This window comes from Lactuca virosa, chromosome 8 (genome assembly GCF_052849685.1).
Source record: "Lactuca virosa cultivar CGN04683 chromosome 8, Lactuca_virosa_CGN04683_v6, whole genome shotgun sequence".
NCBI classification, from domain to species: domain Eukaryota; kingdom Viridiplantae; phylum Streptophyta; class Magnoliopsida; order Asterales; family Asteraceae; genus Lactuca; species Lactuca virosa.
Window position 1 is genome coordinate 150,893,039 of NC_136433.1, and position 23,136 is coordinate 150,916,174.

Sequence of the window (23,136 nt, forward strand, 5' to 3'; positions counted from 1 at the left end):
GATCAGAACGTTTCCACAGTACTTAACAAAGATCAAAACATCATTTCTAGAAATGAGTTTCACGATTTGGATCCCCTTAAAGACATAAGCTTATGGGATTGTTAGGAGGATGGTAATTTACCATTGGTTAGTTTCAGTGAAGACTGTAAATCCGGTGGTGAGGCTACAGGTAGTTCTAGTGCTGCCACCACTGATCACGGTGGCCGGAAGGTGGCAAATAGATTGAGACCATTGGAGTTTGAAGAGATAGCGAAGTACTTTGAGATGCCGATAATCATGGCAGCAAAGGAACTAGGGATAGGGTTAACATTGTTGAAGAAAAGATGCAGAGAGCTAAACATAAACAGATGGCCTCATAGAAAACTTAAGAGCCTTCAATCCCTCATTCAAAATGCCAAGGTAAACTACGATAATAACCTTCTATACATTACTCATGCATGTATGCATGCACTTGGTAACCAAAGTAGTTTTGGTATTTTCTAAAATTTTAATTATTAGTTTCTTTATAACATAAACATAGGCCCTAGGCATATGCCACATCGAATCAATTGTTTTACTACGCTTTCTGATTTATATTTACATAAACTTAACTCATTGTAAATTTTATGAACTCACACGAAAAATATATTGCATCTACCTAAAAAAAACTAGGAGTTGGGATTAAAGGAGGAGGTAGAGACGTTAGCAGGGCACAAGAAGATGATGGAGAAATTGCCAGGTATGGAATTGACAGAAAGAACAAAGAAGCTTAGGCAAGCTTGCTTCAAAGCTATTTATAAGAAGAGAGGACTTAACAATCCTTAGTCCTTACCTTTTCTTTTAGCCATTTTGTTATAATTAGTGGATTTTAATCTACATTGTATGTGTTTTTCTCTTGATAGATTGATACCCTTTTTAGTTTCATTGTGTTTGTCTATTGATTTTTAATGCAGAAAATTTTGTATAATTTGGGTATTATAGTTTGTATTATGTATTTAGCTATATTCTAGATTGCCGACACGACTACGCTGACGACTCTATACCAGAGGTCTATATAAATAGACTTATGAATTTAGTAGGAATAACTTGATTATAATCTTGTGATTTGTTCCATGTCTGATCCACTCCTAAGATTCACTCGACATGCCCCCAGTTATGTGTAATTAAAATTTTATTAGACTGTTGATCCTAATGAGTCTACCCTAAGTCCACAACCAAACAAGGAACATGTAAACTATGAGAAACACGCATATGGACTTGTGAGTTATTTGTAAATTGATTAGGGAAATAAAGTTTTTTTTTAGACATTGTTGGGTAAAATAATTGTAAAACACTTGTTGGGCAATGGTTAGGAGTGTTGGGCACCTTTTGGGCTTTCCATGGTTACTAAATGTGAAACATGTAGCACTTGCGTGGGCCCCCATAAAACTAAGTTTTCACATTTCTTTCCCACTTCTAGGCCCATTAGGGAACTTAATAGTCCAATGAGTTGGCCATTTTGGAGTGTATCCTTTCGGATACGTTTGATAAGGTTGGGTATTTTGATGGCTCAAAAGTAATGTGAATGACGCGCTTTGGCCTATAGGTTTGGGAACTCTCGCCTTTGGTCCCCAGATAAGTAAACTGGTCCCTCGGTTGATTGGGATGTATACGAATGCTTACCTAGTCAGGACTTTCGGGCTACCGGCACCTCCCCCTTCCAGTTACTACGCGTCCATTACTATGATCCTACCCAACTAGAGTGGATGACTTTGAATTTCCTATGAGCTCTAAGGAATACATATATGTATATACATTTTGTTAAACAACTTGAGTATGTGTGTGATTTTCAGAGAAAATGGAGAATATTCACAAGTGTAGGCACACATATAAGTGTCAGGAGTAATACGTATGCACATAAGGGAGCAATTAACACACAAAGGTATTCCTAGGATTTTCTAAGTGTGAATTGCATGCAGTTGTGTGTGCATTTTATAAACTAGCATACGAGAGGACCCTAGAGGCTATAGACTAGGTCAAGGCAATTAACCTAATTCCCTATAGTCAAGGTCTCTGATACCAATCTGTCACACCCCGATCCTTGTCGGAATCGATCGAGGCATGATATATTGTTCAAAGTCTCATGACAACTATGTTATAATATGATTAGATTCAATTAAGTACTAAGTATGCAAACAAGATCCACAACATACAAATACAAATCCAAATACGAACAACATTTATTACATCAAATTTAAATAGTCTTGTGGATTTCTAAGGCACAACCTATTTTTCATAAACTTCATTCTTCAAATCTGCATCATGGGTAAAAACAGGTCAACTACGAGAGTTGGTGAGTAATCTAATTTTAGTAGAGAAAATTGTGAAGTTGAAACCTTTATAATTGGAAATTTGTTTTCTTTTGAAGTCGGCAAACAATTGTATTTGAGATAACGGTTTATAAATCAAAAATTGATTAACAAATGATAACAACAATAAGTCCTCACCCTATATATACATATGTATATATATATATATATATATATATATATATATAAATATATATAGGATGGAGCATCTAATCATCATACACACTCAACCACGTGCGATCAATCACCTTAGCGTCCCAAGGCGGGGTGGTCAACCCAATAGCGCTATTATTGTCCATAACGTACCTCAAGAATACGGGCATAGTCATGGAGATTAGACTAAAAATGATAATGCACTACAAGTACATGTAGCGTAAACAAACAATAGTTATACAATTAATGACTCACGTATAAATGTCCCAACAATGTCTCAATTGTGATAAAACAATAAAATGAAGTTGGAACATATTAGAACCACATGATACACCCCAAAAGTATTGAAAATTATAAAATATGGGGTAGATTACTCACATTAGTCCCAAAACGAAATGCGTGTGTCGTACGATAGACGGTTCAGGTCAAAATGGCGTAGAACCTAATATAATTAATAGTTTTGGTTTAGGAACTGCTAAACGAGAATAGAGTACTAATACAAATAATTAGACACATATTCTTATATTAGATGAATTAACAATAATTCATTTTGATTATAATATTAAGGTATTCATTTGTTAAATGAATTTTCAATTGAATTAATTACTTTGCATAATTAATTTATATTTTCAATTTAGGCCAGATTTTAATAATTTCTTATTAAAATAATAACTTGCCCAATTATAATTATTTACAGATTTTAACAATTATTTATATGAAATAATCATTAAAATGCATTTTTACATGCTAAAATACTTAGGAAAATGGTTTTAAATAGTACACAGTATTGAAAAATTATGAAATTATTAGGAAATCATTATTTCATACAATATTAATTACTGTAAAATTTTTATATTTTTCTGAACTGTTTTAGTATTTATTAATACTTTAATGATTAAACAACAACAAAATTCGGGAAAAATAGTAAATGATTCCCAAAAATTCTGTAAAATTAACCATAGTTTTATAACATGATACAGAGCGCAGTGTATAAGTTTCAGATATTTGTGACTATGGGAAGTATTTTTTATATATTTCATTATTAATTAATCAATAAAATCATAAATAATAGTAAACAGTAATATAAATGCATGAAACTTCATAAATTATGTTTAATCAATATATAGGTCATCCCAGAATTTTCTCAGAATTTATTGAATGCAAAAAGTATTTTATGTGAATTATTGCCCTACTTTATTGCAATAATTATAGTAATTCAATAAAAATAAGTTATTTTCTGAAAATTTCCAGAACTTCTTATTTTATTGATGGTATTCTGAGAAAAATCAGGTTTATGCATAAAATGAGTTTTAGATATTTTGGTGGATTTAATTTGTTTCTTGTATGAATTGGAAACTTTTAACAACATACCTTGATGAATGCTTCAAGAAGGATGAAGATTTGAGTATAATAGATTGTTCTTGGCTGGAATATGAGTATTTCTTGGATGAATTTCGAGATTGAGAGTGAGAGAAAGAATAGAGAAGGTTTAAGTGGTGAAGAGAATAATGTGTTGGGAGAAAAAGGAAAGGAAAGTGGATGAGAGGTGTGAGTGGGAGACCATGGGAATAATCTTTTTGCTTTTGGTGGTCTTCATAATTTCCCACTAACACAAGCATCTTTTACATAATTAATATAAGAGTTTTATAAAATTTAATGTAAAGTTTATAAAAATAGAGTTTTATAAAATTTAATGTAAAGTTTATTAAAATGGAGTTTTATAAAAGATGAGTTATTATTTGATTATAACAATCTACTTTGATTTGAAGTTTAATTATAGCATTCAAGTTTGATTCTTTTAAATTTAATTAGAGCATTATACTTTGATTTGATTTTAATATGGTATCATAATTTAATTTGATTATAGTTATAACGTTGTACTATACTATGTTGCTATTAACGTCAATTTATATCGTAGTATATGAGTTTCGATCCTATTAGCGTCAAGTAATCTTGAGTAGGGTTTGAATGAGATTGCGAGAGGTTTCCTTTGTGATCTTTTTGAGTGTCCGGTTTCGCAACGCAAGGTCCATAGACCCCGTTAAGCCATGATTTAGTGTCCTACACAATCCCGATGATTGTGCAATAGTGTTTTATCGCTTTGGTTCGTTGTTTAGCACTGTTAAGGCTAAGGAATATTAAACACATGAACTTTCCAAATGATGTTTTCTCATTAAAATAGCGAATTGTACAGTGATTACATAACGTAAACCCTAACATACAAGGGTTAATGGAGTTGACCGGTTTAACTTGTTGACTTTGTATGACTTTGACTTCACCGAAATTTGATGGTTGTCACAGTTTGCTTCTCAATCATCACAATAAACTTCTTTATCAGATCGGCAACTCCAGCTTTGTTGGATAAAAAGAAGACCCACGTAAAACGAGAGAAATCATCGATCACAACTAAATAGTACGAACTTCTGTTGATGCTCAGGACGTTGACCGGACCAAATAAGTCCATATGCAATAATTGGAGCACCTGACTGATTGAGTTGACTTGCTTTTGCAAGTGTGGTTTTCTATGATATTTTCCTTGGGCACAGGACACACACTTCTCAAATGTAATAAAGTCTCTGACAGGTAAGCCTCGGACCATCTCATTCTTAGCAAGGCGATTCAGGTTTTTCGCGTTAGCATGACCGAGTCGTCGGTGCCACAGCATTGCGTTTTGTTCGGAGACTTTTGAAAATAGGCAAGTGACTTGTTCAGGGATGTTACTGTTCATGTCAATAATGTAAGCATTCCCATCCCGCTTAGATTTGACGAGAATCCACTCTTCCGGGATGACAATGCCTGGCTTGAGAATCATGCATTCTTTATCGGTAAAATGGGTAGAATAGTCTTTGTCGCAAATTTGGGAAACACTCAACAAGCTGTGCTTTAACTCGGGAGCAAAGTTGACATTCTCAAAGCTTAGCACTCCATTTGTAACGGTTCCTCTCTGAGTGATCTTGCCACCATCCCCGACCGCGAAGGAAACATACCCCCCATTTAAAGATTGAATGTCGCTCAATTGGGAGATGTCTCCTGTCATATGCCGGGAGCAGCCGTTGTCGACGTACCAAGGACGGACGACATTCCTCCGCAACTGTCCCTGCAAAATGAGCGGGATCATTTAGATTTGGGAACCCAGGTCATCACTGTCCTCAGTTTCCTTTTCGCTTTCTCTGATTTATCTTTTAATGATTTCAAATTAGGATCCTCATTCCTAATCACTTCAGAGGATGTAGATGATGGATTGGAAATTGATTTGGGCATCCAATGATATTTAGGTTTTACAGCATTCTCAGGTGGTTTTGAAATAGGTTTCTTATGAGTTTGCACTGAGCCTCTGGATGTTCTACCAGAAGTGGTTGAAGATCCAGAATTGCTTTTTGACGAAACCGATCTAGGCAGAGCCTTGTTCGGTTTTGGCAAACTATTTTGAGCTTTGTTAGTGAAAACCTTTTTATTCTTTTGAAAAACAACCCTTTTTCTGCTTCTATCATCTTTCCAATCATCATTTTGAGAACGAGTTCTTGAGGATTTTCTAATTAAAGACCTTCCTCGAGATTCGTTCTCTCCTCTTGGTGACATATAGTTCACAAAGATCCTATTTTGACAATTCCTAGCTATATGACCACCAACACCACAATTAAAACAAATCTGTTTATTATTTGAACTTGTACTACATTTCTCAGATTTATTTTCTTGACAGACACTCTTACTCTTCTCAGAAGAACATGCATGACAAATAGATTGTAAGATAAGTGAGGGTGCCTCAGACGGTGTGACTTGTGGAATTGATGGGTTTTCATAAGAATCACAAGCATCAGAATTACTAAACAATTCATCAAACATATCAAAGAAATTAAGTTCAACAGTAGCAGATGTGGAAACATCACATGAAACATTATCAGTCTTAACATCAGAAACACAAACATTTTCATTTGAAACAGAAATATCAGAATTAGAAACAAAAATAGAAACAGAATCTCCAGCTTCACGCTTTGCCTGATCTAATGGTTGATCTGCAGGGGAAGTAGAAATGTTAGTACTTTCAACATTAATAAATCCGCCTGAAACGAAACCAGATGGCTTGCCATAAACCATAAACGGTTCATTGGCAATCTCATCCTTGGATAGGGGTTGATATTGATATGTATGATTATAAGGAGGAGGTACACTATCATATCCTAAACCTTTTGACTGATTTCGTTTGAACTGCATGCAGTGATCAATCATGTTGGCAACTACCTCGCTTGATCCATCAAATTTTCTAAAATCAAAATTTGCAGTTTCAAATTGTCTTTTCAATGTATCAAGCTCGGTAATTAACTCATCATTTTGTCTCTTAACATAATCATAAAGTTCACATTTTTCACTGTATTCTGTTTGAATTCTCTTAAAGTTCTTTATTTTTGTCTCTAACTGGGCCTTAAGGGTTTTTGTCCTTTCCTAAGCTGATAGCCCTCATATCTAAGGTCCTCTACTTCTCTACGTAATAGTTGAATTTCATCATGAAGAATTTTAACATATTCATTACAAGCCTGAGAACAAGATGGTAGATTTACCTCACTTTTCCTGGGCTCGGAAGTAGAAGACACCATCAGAGCAAACTGCAGCTCCATCATTTCTGCTTCGGGATCAGCTGCATCATTCTTCAAGGAAGCATCATCAATCTGAGCTAGGTGAGCATTTTCTGGCCCTGAAATATTCAAAGCCTGAATCTGGTCCTCCCAGTCAAAAGACTGAGCGACCATAGCAGTTTCACCATTAACCGCAGCCCCTGCACGGTTGTTTCCCACTGCAACTATCGTCATGTTGTTGTTCGTCCTACCATCTGGCTTTGGACACTCACGAGCAAAATGACCCGGCTCGTGGCAGTTGAAACATCGCAGCATGCCCTTGTTGAATCCCACCTTCTTGTCAGCATTCGTGCCCCAGTTGCTCTTCCCTGTCTTCTTAGCAAACTGCTTGGCCCTGAAAACAGCCATAGTAATCTGCCATGTGATGTCCATCTCTTCCACGTCTTCAGGATGAATCTGATCCAGGTCAGCAAATGACAGCTGAGGTGGAAGATCTCCAGCCACAAAAGCATTGTAGCAGTTAACAAGCCCAGTGGCTAGAGCCATATTTTCATCAGTGTCTTTCGTGTTTGAGGAAGAGGCTACAACTTGCACATTTGGATGGGGAACAGCTTGTGGAGTGACAAATGGCTGGCTTTGAGAGTGAGGAATGGATGATGCAGCAACAAAGGTATGAATCTGAGGTTGTTGAGCAACAAAAGCTTGACCTGAGGAAGTCATGATTGATGAGAGAGCATTGTTGGATGAGATTCCAAGATTTGCAGTAGAGTACGAGTTCACATGGTTTATTTCTCTCTGTTTGTCATCAATATCACAAGCTTTGATGATCGCCATGATTTCAGCAAGAGTGAGGCGATTTAGATCCCTGGTCTTCTTAATCACAGCAACATTCATGTCCCATGATCTGGGAAGAGCATTCAGAAGCTTCTTGTTAATTTCTGACTTGTTCAAGAAAATCCCAGATATGTTCATGTCAGTGGTGAGAGTTGTGAACCGCTGCAGCTGAGCCTCAAGAGTCTTTCCTGGAATGTAGTTGAACATATTGAACTTTTGTCTCAACATGTCCTGGCGACTCTCCTTCATATCTTCATTGCCCTCATATACCTCAATTAGGGCTTCCCACAAATCCTTAGCTGAAGTATACTCTCGGAAACCTTGAGCAATATCAGGAGATAATGCCATGGTTAGAGTGGCTAAAGCCCTTTCCTGCTCTTCAACTTTCTCAAACTCCTCATCAGTGTAGTTTTCAACAGCCTTGTCAATCACTTGGCCTCCGACTGTCATAGTGATTCTAACAGGGCCTCTAAGAATGCTTCTCCAGACTTTGAAATCCTTCATTTTAATGTATTTTTCAATTTTGTACTTCCATTCAGGAAAACCATCTGCAGACATTAATCTTGGAATACGCATAGTAGTGCCCATGACAGTATCAAGTTCGTGAAAATGATTTTGACTTTGAGATTCCATTTGAAATTAAAGCAAATTAAAGTCACAGAAGTGTTTACGGTTGATGTTGATGAGATTACGACCGTAAACTGTGTTTACGGTTGAAGAATTTACGACCGTAAACTTGGTTTACGGTTGGGCTGTTTACGACCGTAAACTGGGTTTACCGTTGAGCTGTTTACGACTGTAAACTGAGTTTACGGTTGAGCTGTTTACGGTTTGTACGTTTACGGTTTAAGCGTTTACGGTTAATGAAGCTTAGTTTACGGTTGTTGAAGATTCACAGTTTACGGTTCTTCAAGATCTTGAGTTTACAACCGTAAACAGGGTTTACGGTAGGCAGTAAACTCCCAGAAGGTCTTCAAAAACACATTTTTGCAGAAGATTCAGTTCCTTTAACCACGAAAACACTAAAAACAATCTCAAACGATAAGAATATCAGTTTAAGCAGCCCAAATCTCGATTGAATGAAGCTTTGACACCGTTTTTTGCTCTGATACCAATTGTAAGGTCTTGAAAAGGATCTTTACCAATGATCAAGCAACAAACAATCACAATAGAAGAAGAAGAAAAGAAATCGAGCTTGCACACGTTTATATTCAGAAAAACGTCAGGTACAACTCGATGGAACACTCTGTAAACGCAATGGTATCAATAACCACACATAGACCTACACCTCCACTATTTATACTAGACAGGACCGCAAACTGGGTTTACGACCGTAAACTGGGTTTACGGTCGTAAACACACTTTCCAACCGTAAACACCTAAACAACTCACAAAATGTATTACAGACTCATACTGAACTATTACATTGAAAGCCTAGACCAAACCATTAACTAGACCCTTCAAAAATATAAAATAAAAAAAACTGTAGTTAATCTGTAGGTAAATACCTATGGATTACCTACGGATAACCTTTATCCGTAGGTAATCCGTAGGTAAATTTATCCGTAGGTATTTACCTATGGATTACCTACAATTTTTTTTTCTATTTTTCAAAGGTCTAATGTCATTTTTATCGTTTCATTTTTTTCACAACATCATTATACTTTGATTGATTTGTATTCACCAACTTATACATAACATAAACTTACATACAAAAGTATACATCGTTAGAACCCATTACTCATTTACAACTTTATTATTCTTTATATATATATATATATATATATATATAATATAAATGAAAGTTATTTTCTATACACAAATACAAATAAATACACACATTTACATACAAACCATATGTATGTATTATGTTCAATATATCATGTATTTGTTTAATGAGGTTAATTGTGGCTCAAGAACAAACATAAATAACTTTTTGTATCATATATAGTAATGAGTTCTAATGATGCACATTCTTCTTCATACGTTTATATGATGTATAACTTTGTGAAAACAAAGCAATCAAAGTATAATGATGTTGTGAAAAAAATGAAACGAAAAAAAAGACATTACACCTTGAAAAATATAAAATAAAAAAAAAACCGTAGGTAATCCGTAGGTAAATACCTACGGATAACCTTTATTCGTAGGTAATCCGTAGGTATTTACCTACGGATTATCTACAGTTTTTTTTTATTTTCTATTTTTCAAAGGTCTAATGTCATTTTTATCGTTTCATTTTTTTCACAACATCATTATACTTTGATTGCTTTGTTTCACCAACTTATACATAACATAAACTTACATACAAAAGTATACATCGTTAGAACCCATTACTCATTTACAACTTTATTATTCTTTTTTTATATATATAATATAAATGAAAGTTATTTTCTATACACAAATACAAATAAATACACACATTTACATAGAAACCATATGTATGTATTATGTTCAATATATCATGTATTTGTTTAATGAGGTTAATTGTGGCTCAAGAACAAACATAAATAACTTTTTGTATCATATATAGTAATGAGTTCTAATGATGCACATTCTTCTTCATACGTTTATATGATGTATAACTTTGTGAAAACAAAGCAATCAAAGTATAATGATGTTGTGAAAAAAATGAAACGAAAAAAAAAGACATTACACCTTGAAAAATATATAATAAAAAAAACGGTAGGTAATCCGTAGGTAAATACCTACGGATTACCTACGGATAACCTTTATTCGTAGGTAATCCGTAGGTATTACCTACGGATTACCTACGGTTTTTTTTCTAGTTTTCAAGGGTCTAATGTCATTTTTATCGTTTCATTTTTTTCACAAAATGATTATACTTTGATTGATTTATTTTCACCAACTTATACATAACATAAACTTACATACAAAGGTATACATCGTTAAAACCCATTACTCATTTACTGTTGTAAATAATTGGTGGTGTTGTAAATAATTGGTGGATGACATAATAATTGGTGCATGGTAAATTTGTCAATATTTCTAACTAGTTACAATTATATGTTAGTAAAATTTGTAGTATAAATACCCCTCCATTGTAAAGAGTGAGACACACCAAAAGTTATAAGAAATATAACTTTCATATTCTCTCTAAATATTCTTTCTTCTCAATTAAAGTTCTTATCAAAGTTTACTAGTTTGGTTTGATTTATAGTTACATTAATTACGCTTAATTCATAACACGTTATCAACACGAAAGCTCTAATCAAGGTTATTAAACAAGTGGAAAATCACATCTATCGTAATCAAGGTATGTATTACTTAGTAAAAACACTATTAATTATAAAAACCTCAATCATATTAAAATAATAATACTAATGAATTAATGAAACTTATACATTATGGACTACTAACAATTTTTATTTCTTATACTAACATTTCTTTATGTATTCTAATTTTTATACTAACATTTACATTATGCAACTAATTTTTATTTATGCAAACTAACATTTACATTATGCAACTAACTTTTATTTATGCATACTAACATTTATATTATGCTACTAACTTTTATTTGTGCATACTAACATTTAAATTATATTTATTTATACATGTCAATGTTTATTTATATTTTAGATACTCTTCATAATTTTATTTAAACATTTACTAATATTTATTTATGCTTCTAATTAGTAAAGTTATGTATTAGTTATATGTCTTATTACATGATTTATAAAATACATATACATATATACACAACGAGAATATATATGCAACAGTTATAAACAGCAAAAACAACGGCTATATTTTTTTTTACCATAAATAAACATCTTTACTCTGCTTATTTTGCCCACAACAAATTTTTCTCTCTTGTATCAAATAAATCAAGCTTCAAGATGATTCATCCTTTTGTGATAATCATGACTATAATAGTCATGTTACTTTTCATCCCAATCCTTAACATCGAAGATAATATGGAATTCATCTACTTTTAGGCTTGTATGCAATATTAGCTTTACCGCTTTTTTTTTGTGTAATATTTATTGAAATAAATGGATTTTAATTTTAATTTTTATTTTGTTTAAAATTTATAGTTACATTATGTCCAACATTGCAAAGCTCGAGTTTGCAGCACTTGAAGTTAGTGGGAAAAACTATGTGCCATGGATGATAGATGTAAAAATGCATCTTGAATCCATGGGTATCTCAAATACTATATATGAATTTAATAACTGCTTGGCACAAGACAAAGCAAAAGCACAAGTTTTCCTTCGTAAGCATGTTGATGAAATGTTGAGATTTGAATATCTTGATGTTACTGATCCAAGTATTCTCTGGAATCTTTTGAAAGAAAGATTTGATCATCAAAAGGAAGTTATACTTCCAACTGCTAGAGATGAATGGAGAACACTAAGATTTCAAGACTTCAAGAAAGTAAATGAATACAACTCAGCTTTGTTCAGAATATGTTCACGACTCAAGTATTGTGGACAAGAGGTTACTGATGAAGATATGTTGGAGAAAACTTACTCAACATTTCATGCAACAAACATTACTTTGATGCAACAATATCGGATGCAAAAGTTCACAAGATATTCTGAACTGAATGCATGTCTACTCGTTGCAGAGCAAAACAATGAACTCTTAATTAAAAACCATGAATCTCGTCCAACGGGATCAGTAGCACTTCCTGAAGCAAATGCTACAAATATTGATGGTCATCGAAACAATACACGTGGACGAGGGAGAGGTCGTGGTCGAGGACGAGGCCGTGGCTATTTTAATCGAAACCAAAGCCATAATCAGAACCATAATTCTGGTCGTGGACAAGGTAATAATCGTGGTCGTGGCCAGAAAAGAAATAATTACCAATATTCACAAAGAAACAATGTCCACACACAAGATAAGGCCAAAGTGGCAAGGCATGACACCGGGACATCACAAAAATCTGATGGTTTATGTTATAGATGTGGTAGCACAGGCCATTGGTCAATGACCTGTCGCACACCTGCACATCTTTGTCAACTTTATCAAGAGTCCATTAAAGGAAAAGGAAAAGAAGCAAACCTCATTGATAATGTTGAATTCACTACGCTAAATGTTGCTGATTTCTGCAATGACATGGAAGACATAAACTAAAAAAAATCTATTATTGTTCTAGTAAAGCTGTTTTTCCTTCGTTTGTTTTTCATGTAACGTCTTTCCTACAATAAATGAACTTTCTTTTTAATAATAATTATGATTATGTTTATTCACTTATTATTCCTTTTATATGTGAAGTTTAATATGAGTCCAACTGGAGCACAACACCAAGAAAAGATTGGAGATCTTTGTATAGCAGATAGTGGTAGTACACATACTATTCTGAAATCAAAGAAATATTTTTCAGAATTAGTACCAACAAAAACAGTCATACATACAATATCAGGTCCTGCAGACTTGATAGAGGGAACCGGGAAAGCCCATTTTATATTATCAAATGGTACAAGCTTTTGTATAGAAAATGCCTTATTTTCTCCAAAGTCTAATAGAAACTTATTAAGTTTCAATGACATATATTTCAAAGGTTATGACACAAAAACTGTGACCATTGAAAATAAGAAATATATGTATATTATAGACAAAAACCATGTGCTTGAAAAACTACCAACACTTGATTCTGGTCTGCATTATACATATATACATATGATTGAATCAAATATGGTAGTAGAAGGAAAACATTGTGATCCTGGGACATTCAATTTATGTCATGATAGGTTGGGCCACCCAGGATTAACAATGATGCGAAGGATAATTGAGAATACACATGGGCATCCATTGAAGGACCAAAAGTTCCTTCAATCCAATAGCATAAAACCATGTACATCTTGTTCCCTTGGAAAGTTAATTATAAAACACTCTCCAATGAAAGTTGAAAGGGAGTCACCTAGATTTCTAGAAAGAATTCAAGGTGATATATGTGGACCGATTCACCCACCATCTGGACCATTTAGATACTTTATGGTCTTAATAGATGCATCCAGCAAATGGTCTCATGTTTGCCTATTATCAACTCGTAATATGGTATTTGCAAAGTTTATTGCCCAAATTATTAAATTAAGGGCACACTTCCCTGATTATACTATCAAAAGAGTGAGACTTGATAATGCTGGTGAATTTACTTCACAAGCATTTAATGACTATTGTATGTCTGTAGGAATTGTTGTTGAGCATCCAGTTGCTCATGTACACACACAAAATGGTTTAGCTGAATCACTGATTAAACGTCTCCAGCTAATAGCTTGACCATTGATAATGAGGACCAAACTCCCTGTTTCTGTTTTAGGTCATGCAATCTTACATGCTGGATCATTGATACGCATGAGACCAAGTTCATATCATGTATATTCTCCACTACAACTTGCTTTCGGTCAAGAGCCAAATATATCCCATTTGAGAATTTTTGGGTGTGCAGTATATGTCCCTATTGCACCACCTCAACGGACAAAAATGGGTCCTCAAAGAAGGTTGGGAATATATGTTGGTTATGAGTCAGTCTCTATTATAAGGTATCTTGAACCATTAACAGGTGATGTTTTCACAGCACGCCTAGCAGATTGTCAATTTGATGAGGCAAATTTCCCATCATTAGGTGGAGAAAAAAAGATTCTGGAAAAGGATGTATCATGGCATGAGCCTACTTTATCATATCTTGACCCTCGCACAAAGCAATGTGACATGGAAGTTCAAAAGATAAAGCATTTCCAAGAAATGGCAAATCAATTACCTGATGCATTTACTGACACAAAAAGGGTGACTAAATCATATATACCAGCTGTCAATGTTCCAACTAGAATTGACATTCCACATGGACAATCTGATGATAAAGTCACTCAAGAGTCTAAAACACGCCTGAAGCGTGGAAGGCCATTTGGTTCTAAGGATAAGAACCCACGAAAAAGAAGAGGAGCAGAAAATGCACTAGATCACGATGAAAGTGTTCCTGGAGAAACACGAATTATTCAAATTCCCCCAGGAAAGGAGGATGATGCATTAAATTATGGTAAGGAAAATAGAATATGTGACCAAAATGAAACTGACAATATAGGTGCAATATTTTCTTATTCAGTTGCATGTGATATTATGAATGATGATCCCGAACCACAATCTGTCATTGAATGTCAAAGAAGAAATGATTGGGCTAAATGGAAGGAAGCTATGCAAGTTGAATAAAATTCTCTTAACAAGAGAAAGGTTTTTGGGAACATTATCCTCACACCTGAAGTTGTGAAACCATTAGGATATAGATGGATCTTCGTATGAAAAAGAAATGAGAAAGACGAAATTATAAGATACAAGGCCAAGCTTGTTGCTCAAGGTTTCTCTCAAAGACCTGGAATTAATTACGAAGAAACTTATTCACCTGTAATGGATGCAACCACTTTCAGATATTTAATCAGCTTGGCAGTATCTAAAAATTTAAAGATGCGTCTTATGGATGTTGTTACAGCTTACTTGTATGGATCACTTGATAGTGATATCTATATGAAAATCCCTGAAAGATTTAAAATGCCTGAAGCGTTAAGTGCAAAACCCAAAAAAATGTATTCTATAAAATTACAAAGATCTTTGTATGGGTTAAAGCAATCTGGGCGCATGTGGTACAATCGTTTAAGCGATTATTTGACAAGTAAAGGTTATAAAAATAACACTATTTGTCCATGTGTATTTATTAAGAAAACAACATCTGGATATGTGATCATAACAGTCTATGTTGATGATCTAAACATCATTGGAACGAATAAAGAAATCCTTGAAGTGATTGAACTTTTAAAGAAAGAATTTGAAATGAAAGATCTTGAAAAAACCAAATATTGTCTTGGTTTACAGATTGAGCATATGCCTAACGGAATACTTGTGCATCAATCAAATTACACAGAAAGAGTCTTGAAACGTTTCAATATGGAAAATGCAAATCCTTTAAGCACTCCAATGGTTGTTAGATCATTAAATATTAACAAGGATCTATTTCGTCCATGTGAAGAAAATGAAGAAGTCCTTGGTTCAGAAGTACCATATCTAAATGCAATTGGAGCTCTTATGTATCTTACCAATTGTACTAGACCTGACATTTCTTTCGCTGTAAACTTGCTAGCAAGATTTAGTTCAGCCCCAACAAAAAGACATTGAAATGGAATCAAACATATTTTTCGATACCTTCGAGGAACTAGTGATTTAGGGTTATTTTACCCTAACAATTCAAAACAAGGCTTGATTGGTTATGCAGATGCAGGTGTTATTTGTCTGATCCTCATAAAGCTAGATCTCAAACTGGATATGTATTCATGAATGGAGGTACTGCAATTTCCTGGCGTTCTCAAAAGCAAACACTTGTTGCCACATCCTCAAATCATGCTGAAGTAATTGCACTAAATGAAGCTAGTAGAGAATGTACATGGTTAAGATCGATGACACAACTAGTTTTAACTTCATGTGGACTTGAAAAGGATATATGTCCAACTTTAATTTATGAAGATAACTCAGCATGTGTCACTCAAATGAAAGAGGGATATATCAAGAGCGACAGGACAAAACATATACCTCCAAAGTTTTTTGAGTACACTCAAGAGCTTATAAAGAACCATCAAGTTGAAATCAAATATGTTCAATCCAGTAACAATGCAGCAGACCTTTTTATGAAGGCACTTCCTACTGCAATCTTCAGGAAACATGTCCATGGCATCGGAATGCGACATGTGCATAGAATATAAGGTGACAGATGTCTAAATAAGGGGGAGTCAACTATACACTGCACTCTTTTTCCCTTCGCTAAAGTTTTTTTCCCATTGGGTTTTCTTTAGCAAGGTTTTTAATGAGGCAATATGTCAAAGTTGAACGCTAAAATGATGTCATCCAAGGGGGAGTGTTGTAAATAATTGGTGGTGTTGTAAATAATTGGTGGATGACATAATAATTGGTGCATGGTAAATTTGTCAACATTTGTAACTAGTTACAATTATATGTTAGTAAAATTTGTAGTATAAATACCCCTCCATTGTAAAGAATGAGACACACCAAAAGTTATAAGAAATATAACTTTCATATTCTCTCTAAATATTCTTTCTTCTCAATTAAAGTTCTTATCAAAGTTTACTAGTTTGGTTTGATTTATAGTTACATTAATTACGCTTAATTCATAACATTTACAACTTTATTATTCTTTTTTTATATAATATAAATGAAAGTTATTTTATATACAGAAATACAAATAAATACACACATTTACATACAAACCATATGTATGTATTATGTTCAGTATATCATGTATTTGTTTAATGAGGTTAAATGTGGCTCAAGAACAAACATAAATAGCTTTTTGTATCATATATAGTAATGAGTTCTAATGATGCACATTCTTCTTCATACGTTTATATGATGTATAACTTTGTGAAAACAAAGCAATCAAAGTATAATGATGTTGTGAAAAAATTGAAACGAAAAAAAAGACATTACACCTTGAAAAATATATAAAAAAAAACCCGTAGGTAATCCGTAGGTAAATACCTACGGATAACTTTTATCCGTAGGTATTTACCTACGGATTACCTACGGTTTTTTTATTTTCTAGTTTTCAAGGGTCTAATGTCATTTTTATCGTTTCATTTTTTTCACAACATGATTATACTTTGATTGCTTTGTTTTCACCAACTTATACCTAACATAAACTTACATACAAATGTATGCATCGTTAAAACCCATTACTCATTTACGACTTTATTATTCTTTTTTTATATAATATAAATGAAAGTTATTTTCTATACACGTTTATATCATGTACAACTTGTTGAAATGTTAGTAATCAAATTATAATGATTTTGGAAAAAAAAAATTAAATGAAATAAACGACATTTGACCATCGAAAAATTGAAAATACAAAATTGCCGTAGGTAATCCATAGGTAAATACCTATAGATATAGGATATCCGTAGGTAATCTGTAGGTATTTACCTACGGATTACCTACGACAGTTTTTATATTTTCTATTTTCCGAGTGTCAAATGTTTTTTTTTCATCTTTTTCGCAACATCATTATAATGGCTGGGATCGAACCGAAGGTTTTCAGAAATCCCGTTTTTTTTTTTTTAGAAAATGTACTCATTTTGAAAATACAAAATAAGTATAAATAATAATTGCTAACTAATAGAAAATAATAATAATAATAATAATAATAATAGTAATAATAATAATGGCATGTATTCTATTATTTATCTTCTGTTAGGCATCGACACCTACAGAATACCTACGCCTTAAAAAACATCGTCCCGCTCTCATAAAAACATCGTCCCGCTCGTATCCCTCAAAAAAATTCATCCCGCTCTCATAAAAACATCCTCCCTCCTGTATCCCTCATATCCCTTTTTTGCCCTAACACAAAAACGTCCCTTCTCCATTCGACTTCACACATTGGCACCTGCTCCAATCGATTTCATCATTTCCGTCCATACCTCCGGCTACCTCCGTCGAGTTCTACACTATCTCCGGCCACCTCAGCGCCTCCCTTCTTCACGCAGAACTCGACTTCACAGCAGGTATTTTCCCCCTTTTTTTTATTTCGTTTGCAAATCAGAAATCGATGGTTTTATTCCTTTTAAAATATGAAATCGATGGTTTTTCCCTTGCAAATCAAAAATCGATTTCCCCTTTATATTTGAAATCGATGTGCTCTTATCTTGGTTGCGATTCAAAGCAATGTTTTTTTTTTTTTTTTTTTTTTTTTTTTTTTTTTTCTTTCTGATTTCTCTTGCTGATTTAATGATTCCTATAGATTTCTCTAGGTTTCTGAATTTTGAGTTTCGATTAGTGATTTTACTGATGTGGGAAAGAGGAGGACGACAAGTACCACTCAGCCTGAGGTAATTTCTGAATTCTGATTTGAGAATCATGCTTTCATTTTTTGATTCTGAATTCGGATATAGTGATATTCTTATGTGGGTTATAATTAACTGATTAGTGAATTCACTAATTTGTGGGTTCCAATTAGTTATTTTCTTATTTCAGTAGTTATTTCCTATTCGATTAATGATTTTAGTTTTTTTGCACACCTGTTTGCTTGATTTTTTTTGAATTGGTCTTACCGTACTCATGCTTGTTGATTTAGTAATAAAATATTTTCACTTTTCACTCTTTAAAATTGCTGCTAGTGGCCTACTTTTCTTTTGAATATTAAAGTTTGATAGGTTATAATTCTCTTGAACATATTTCCATTAAGAATATTGGTTTGAATTCATGTCCTTAATAACAACGTGCATTTGTTTGGTTTTTATTTTCCAGTTTCTAGCTATGCTAATCAGCTCTTTTCATTTGTGATCAAGAAGCCGGGCTGTGGGGCTCATTTTGGTTATTTTACATGTATAGGTTGAAATTGTCAAATATAGGGGCATTATTACTCATCTCGCTGGGGCATGAAAAGTAATGGAACCACCTTGGGACAAGTGTCAAACATGCAACAAGCTATATAGTAAAGTACAATGTTATAATGGATCAAAGGCAAAGTCAAATGGATTTGCAAATGGAACAAATGCGAAATGGTATGGAATTGAAATTGCAACGACAATTGGCGGCCTGTATGAGACAACTCGATCCGTCTGGTAACCCACCATGTAGTTCTCAGTTTTTGTCATGACATTGTAATGGTATTTTGAGTATTTTAATGTATGAATGTTATGTTATTGACTATTTTAATGTTAATGGATGTAATCATATTTGACTATTATTATAATTATGTTTGTGGTTTTTTTTGCATTAATTTTGAGGAGAAAATTTGGATATGTTTAAAATTATAAATTTAACATAGCAACGAATTTTTGTCGGAATTGTATTCAATAAAAATTGGCAAAAAAATCATAGAAAATTTTGTAAGAAATAAATATTCTGTAGGAAATAAAATACAATAAAGTTTGTAGGTATTCTGTAGGAAAAACAATTGGTAGGTATTTTGTAGGAAAATTAGTTGGTAGGTATTCTGTAGGAAAATCATTTGGTAGGTATTCTGTAGGAAAATAATCCGTAGGTACTTTGTAGGTGTTCCAGAGCAAATAAACCCGTAGGTACTTAGTAGTAAACGCGTTCCGTAGGTGTTCCGAAGGTAAATTTGTAACAGAATATTCCGTAGGAAATGCGTAGGAAAGTTTGTAGGTAATTTGTAGGAAAAAATTACCCACGAGGGTTTTTCCTACAATCCGTTTTTTGTAGGAATTCTGTAGGTAACGACTTTCTCCTACGGATTTCCTATAAATACTGCCGTAGGTAATTCCCTAGTTTTCTAGTAGTGATACTATAATAATAAGGAGGTCATGTCATTAAAGAAATCGAGTTGTAGTAAAAGAAATCGACTAATAAAAGGTGTTTATTGTAAAACATGGATTTAAACTCCAATTATACCAAGACATCATTAAGGATTAAAAACAATTACAAATTAATAGAAACAACACAAATCTATTAACTAACATCCAACAAAAGCTTAACCACCTAGAATATCAACAAAAGTAGCTTCATTAAGAGCTCCTAAAAACGAAACCATATGCATCACAAATAGCATTTAAATTGCAATGAAACAACATATACCATTAGGCTACAAACTTAGAGTCTAAAATAACAAAAAGTGATCATTGATTCTAATTAACAATACACAAAGGTGATTCTCATATGTCTGCATAACATCCAGAAGCACAAATGATATCTAAATTCACATAAGATTATCAGACAACAGACTACTACATTGACAATGCCAAACATTGAAATTACCACAAGATTATCAATTCAATATTCATAAGCATGTGGATCGAAATCACCAAGATTATCATCCTATTTATAGGCACGTGGATCAAAATTGCCATATCTAGCATCAAGTCATCTATACCACTACACCGACAAATGAGAGACATTAGTTAAAGCATGGAAATTTCATGTATAGTAGAATTGTAAGGAAGTAAGGTCATAAAATAAAATGAGTTGTAGTAAAAGAAATCGACTAACAACAAACTTTTATCATAAAACAAGAGTTTAACTTAACTTAAATCAAACATTCAAATTTCCAACAAAAATAATAGAAAAAGAAGAGCTGAGGTGTATCGTTGGGGACGAGGGGAAGATTTGGCGCATAGGGGTCGACAACGGAGGCACACCGCTTGGCTCAACGACACTTCTTGGTCGATGCAGGCCAATGATGACGAAATGAAAAGATCAATGCACAGAGGAGTTGACGGTGGAGACGCATTGCAGAGTTGACAACGCTGCTTAGGTAGTGTTTGTTTTTTCTCTGCAGATCTGCGTGACCTCTTCTGTCTGCGCCGCGCAGACCACGCGCAGGCATTAGCCTTCGCAGACTGTTTGTTTTTTTGAAGACTGCAGACCTAAAAATGTCTGCGCGCCCTCTTCTTGGCGCAGATGTGGACCAGAGTCTTCTAACATCTTCATACATCTTCTAGCCTAAAAAACATATATATCTTTACTTTTTTTAAGTTTTTTTTTAATTTATATTTTTTCCAACTTTATTAATGATAAACAATTTGAAAAAAAAATTACAAAACTTAAAAAAAAAAAAAAAACTTTCGACGATACAAACATGATATCTTTAAAGATTTATTACAATAATAGTCGTTGAAGTTGTTTATATAAATATGAAAAAAAAAATCATAATATATTCTTATATTTTTTTGCCAAATTTTGTAAAACATTATTTAATACAGTATCGTCAATTTCTCGAGAAAGTATTTATGGTACGTTTTTAATGGATTTAATTGAAAAAATCAAAGTTTATTTCTATCCATTTATGTATCAAATTCTTTGATCACTAATTATAATCTGTAGTTATAACTTTGCAACCAAAGTTGTTGGTTTTTATCAAATATATACGTTAATTCATACCATTTTTATTTTTATTTTTTATATAATAATACATAAAGTTGATATAGATTCGTTAATTATTTATAACAAAGTCATAAAAATATTAAAAAACCACTTTGAAGTTTAAAAAAATCAGTTTATTTAGATTTCAGTTTATTTTAGTAGCCCGCAGATGTTAAAAAAACAAACAGTCTTCTTTTTTCAGACTGCAGACGTTTGGTCCACCTCTTCTACTACGGAGGTCTACAGATATGGTCCGCAGACTGCAGACATTTTGCCTGGGAAAAAACAAACAACACCTTAGGTACTTGTGTTGACTTCCTCATCAAGGTGCCCATGAAAGAAGCTTTATTTACATCTAGGTGATCCACCCTCCGTTATTTTTACGAATCAACCGCTAATGCATAACGAAGTGACAATTTACAAGAGCGAAGTTTCATGAAAATCCACACCTTTAAGTTGCGTATATAGGTTTTCGCCAACAATGTTTTGCGCCTAGTGGGCTATTTTCACCTTTCAGCCCATTTTCTGATTTTGCTTGGGCTCGAATCTCATAGTCATAGCTGCGCAAGGTAGAGAATCAACAGCCACTGGCTCATTTTCATCGTAATCACTAATCAGTTCAATTGACTCATACAAACTTGATACATTGAGTTTTTGTGTGAAATCATTGTCTGCATCAGAAGTAGGTTATATGTGTTTCGTCAGGTCGTAAATTTGAATGTGAAATAGGTTGTAAATCATTAGGGAGGTGATTATTGGTTCACTTAAGAAACACATGCATGTGATCTATCCTGTTGACATCAACGAACCTTTTATCCAAACTAGTTAAATTAGGTTAACGATGAAACCATATTTTTAAGTAATTACGGTTGAACATCAACATCGGAGCAGATACCTTCTTTTGAAACCGAACCCCTTTAGAAATATAGTTTTGGAACTAAACCGGAACTATGTGATTAGTTCCGGTTCTAAAAGTATGGAACCGATTGAGACCTCAGGTTCTCAACTTTTTATATGGATGAAACATTAATATTTTTCTATATGGTCTACTATAAAAAATAATTGAAAGACACCAACTAATAGACATATATTTTGAATGTGACAAGGCAAGTTGATCATAAATGGAAGGCGGTGGCTATGAATGTCATTACCGGCCTGTATGGCCACATTTGATGAATGGTGGAAAGAATGGTATGGCCGTATGGGGCACAGTGCCATGCACAATTGATTCCGGGAAACTGCGTATTCTATCTCTTTACCTTGGTCCTATACATGCTTTTCCATGACACTCGAATCAACTCTTCCTTGAATTATATAATATAACCTTTTTTCAATTTCGTCTAGGTCACTAGGTGTTAATTAATGTAGGTGTCCCCAACATTCACTTAAGATATATT

General features: G+C 33.5%; 1 long non-coding RNA gene across 2 annotated transcripts; it reads left to right on the forward strand.

The window, feature by feature from the left end:
• Nucleotides 1-18,146: 18,146 nt before the first annotated feature.
• Nucleotides 18,147-19,651, forward strand: LOC145129259 (uncharacterized). 2 transcript variants are annotated; one of them, XR_013717413.1, is made up of 3 exons: nt 18,147-18,420; nt 18,657-18,744; nt 19,163-19,651. It is a non-coding gene; the product is annotated as an uncharacterized LOC145129259 (long non-coding RNA). The 2 variants fall into 2 exon arrangements; XR_013717412.1 differs by having other exon boundaries at nt 19,247-19,651.
• Nucleotides 19,652-23,136: the final 3,485 nt, after the last annotated feature.